Genomic DNA, 3,131 nt, shown 5'->3' on the forward strand with positions numbered 1-3,131 from the left:
TTTTTTTTTTTTTTTTTTTTTACTGCTGAATTTCCTTTCTGTACCTTTTCTTCTCAAACTAATCTCATTATTTTCCTTCCTGTTCAAGTTCTGTCACTTCAGTCTGGATCGCGTAGTCTGGTCACTGTCCTTTGTTTGTGTTTCTTTGCCCCTTACAGCAGGGCGCATGTTAGTCTTCCATTGCTTCCATGGGTCAGTTTGGATTCTGTCCATAGATTTGAATATATTACGGGCAAGAATCTTATCTTCTGCACCTCTTTTATAAGCCTAGCACACAGCTGAATTTAACGTAGAGTTTTAATAAATTCCTATCAGTTTATTAGATAGGATATTTGTGAAATAAAAGATCCAGCAGTACAGCACATTGTCGGCAGCAGACACTCTTAGGACACGCTGTCAGGCAGCTGGCGCCACCCGAAGGAGGCGATAGATGGTATGCTGTCAGGGCAAACATCTCAGGAAACAGCTTTAGGAAGGGTGTCTTTTGACTTACAGTTCGATCCAGTGAGTAGGGAGAAGACGTGGTGATGTTTACATGGACTTTCCTGTCCATGGAGTTAGGAAGGTAAGGTATAGTACTCGTAGTTTCTGAAGATCAAGAAGTATGGAGCCTGCCCTGAAGCTGGAGCTGGGCTCTAACCCATATGACCCGCTCTCCAGTGGCACAGTAACGGCCTCCATCCTAAAGGTTCACAGTCTCCCAAAACAGACACCAGCTAGCCACCCAGCCTTTAAATACAGCAGCCTGTGAGGAAGCCTTCAGACTGAAGCTGTAACGGTCCATCCTTTGCCTCCATATGCTCATCATATCTCATACAGAAATAAGAATTAAGTCCAAATCCAAACATCCCTGTAGCGGTTCAGGAAAATGGCCTTCAAAGGGAGTGGCACTGTTAGGAGATGTTAGGAGAAGTAGGTGTGGTCTTGTTGGAGAAAGGACGTCACTGTGGAGGCGGGCTTTGAGGGCTCATATATGCTCAAGGCATGCCCAGTGAGACAGTTTACTTCCTGTTTGTTGTAGAATATTGTTTTAAGGTGAGTCACTTTTGTTTACGCTCTGGAACATTTGTTTAATGATGCAAAGATGTGTTTGATTAAATAAAATTCACCTGCAGTCAGGAGGCTGCGTCAGCAAGTAGCCGACTAGAAGTTGTAGGGAGAGCCAGGGCTTTAAGTAGGGGTGCGGAGAAGAATGAGGGCTTCTTGAGAGACTGAGGAGGTGAGCTACTTGCTATTCAGCCTCTGTGAGGCGTAGAATTCCACCTCAACCTTTGACTCTCGACTTCTGTAGAGGGACAGAGGTTTAGATAAATTCCCTTTGTAGCTTTGAAAGAGTCGGTGCCCGAGGGAGTTCTGTTCCCTCAGGCTGCAGCTTTTGCAGCAGAACGGCTGGTAGCTGTGGAGTTGCAGTTGCTGGTAGGACAGCTGTCACTTAAAAGGCAGCAACAGTGTAAAGAAAAGGACAACACCTGTTGCCTTTGGCTCAAGGTGTAGAATTCTCCAGCATGGTGTCTACTTGGATGCTGCTGTACTCCCAGCTGCCATGCTCCCCGCCGTGGAGATAGTGAACTAAACCTCTGAAACCGTAAGACTAATCTCATTAGTCTCTAGCCATCAGAGCCACTGTGTCTGCATCCATCGTGCCTGTCCTGTCCTTAATTCTGGTTGTGTTCCATCTTCTTTTTTTCCGTGTTTTCTCTCTCTACTTTTTCTTATAAAACCTGGCTAAGGGCAGTGAGCAGTAACCATGTCACAGACTGTATACTGCCTTGAAATTTCCTTTGCCAAGCATATTAATCAGTTATTCTTGTTCTACTTTCTGTTTACGGGTGTTTTGTCTGCATATATTTCTGTGCACCATGTGCATGTCTCGTGCCCTCAGAGGCCAGAAAAGAGTGTGGAACTAGAGTTGCAGACAGTTGTGAGCTGCCACAGGGTGCTGGGAACTGAGCCCACATCTTCTGGAAGAGCAGTTAGTGCTCTTAAATTGCTGGGCCCTCTCTTCAGCTCCAGCCCGTTATTTTTTAATGTAGCCTCACTCAGATTTTAGGACACAGGTGGAACGTACCCACACGGCTCGTCAGGAAGTAACACGAATGGCTTGGAGTTCTGCTTCTGATAGAGTCCTTGTTCGTCTCTGAAACGTCTTGAGCATGCCGTTCCTGTCGGCATTTCTCTCAGAATCAACCTTACGTTCTCCCTGCAGTGTTCTAGATCTTTCCTAGCCAGTGATTAAACTCTTTCACCTATATTCTTCCCATACACTGATGACAAAGGTCTGCCAGCCCCACGGCCAGGCTTACCACAGTAACAGCCCACCCCTTATACCACCTTCCTCTCTTGTTTTTTAGATATCTGAAGATTTATTTTGGTTGATGGTGTTTCAAGGAATATAAGCCATTTGGGAAATCATCAAGGTGGGAGCCCCTTGTGGCTGGGGCAATGAGAACACCTGTTAAAAGGTTCTGTGTCTTCCAAAGAGAATGCCGCTAGCTGACACCAAGTGCTTAGGCACCTGACCCTGTGAGGGACACTTCATGTTGTTCAAACCTGAGCGTGGATTATAATGGCAACTGGTTCTTAAGATCTGGTGAACCTTCAGTAGAAAAAGGATAAACAGAACATCACAGGATGGGGTTTGTGGGAAAGTTGTCCTCAGTTAATGTAGGAACAGAACAGGTATTGTTGGAGTTATTTTAGAATTTCCTTTTGTTATGTGAAACTTTGGTTGGTAGATAAAGGTAGTTTTGAGGACTCCTTGGGAAAATGGTTTGCAGAGACCATTGTCAACTTTAATTATGTGAAATAAATTACTAAGTAATTTTAGTATTATTTAACCACAAGCAAAACGAAATATTTAGCCTGAGCAAGTTAGGCTTATTAACTATGATTTTTAGCTCATGTTTTGTATATTGTTACTAATAGAACTGTTGAAAATGCCTGCATGAGGGCCATGGAGTCTATTTGATTTAAACTGTTTTAGTGCGGGGGACTGGATAGATGGCTCAGCAGTTAAGAGCACTTACTGCTTTTGCAGGGAACCCAAATTCAGTTTCCAGCATTTGCACCATAGCTACAGCTCCATTGATCCAGTGCCTTTTGCTGCCACAGGCTGTGAACTTATGCATGTG

The 3,131-nt window shown here is 44.4% G+C and overlaps 1 protein-coding gene across 2 annotated transcripts in view; it reads left to right on the forward strand.

Annotated features, from left to right (window-relative positions):
- Commd10 (COMM domain containing 10) overlaps positions 1-3,131 on the forward strand; it is a 130,876-nt gene that overhangs the window by 5,906 nt on the left and 121,839 nt on the right. The window lies entirely within an intron of this gene.

This window comes from Microtus ochrogaster, chromosome 18, assembly GCF_000317375.1.
Source record: "Microtus ochrogaster isolate Prairie Vole_2 chromosome 18, MicOch1.0, whole genome shotgun sequence".
NCBI classification, from domain to species: Eukaryota; Metazoa; Chordata; class Mammalia; order Rodentia; family Cricetidae; genus Microtus; species Microtus ochrogaster.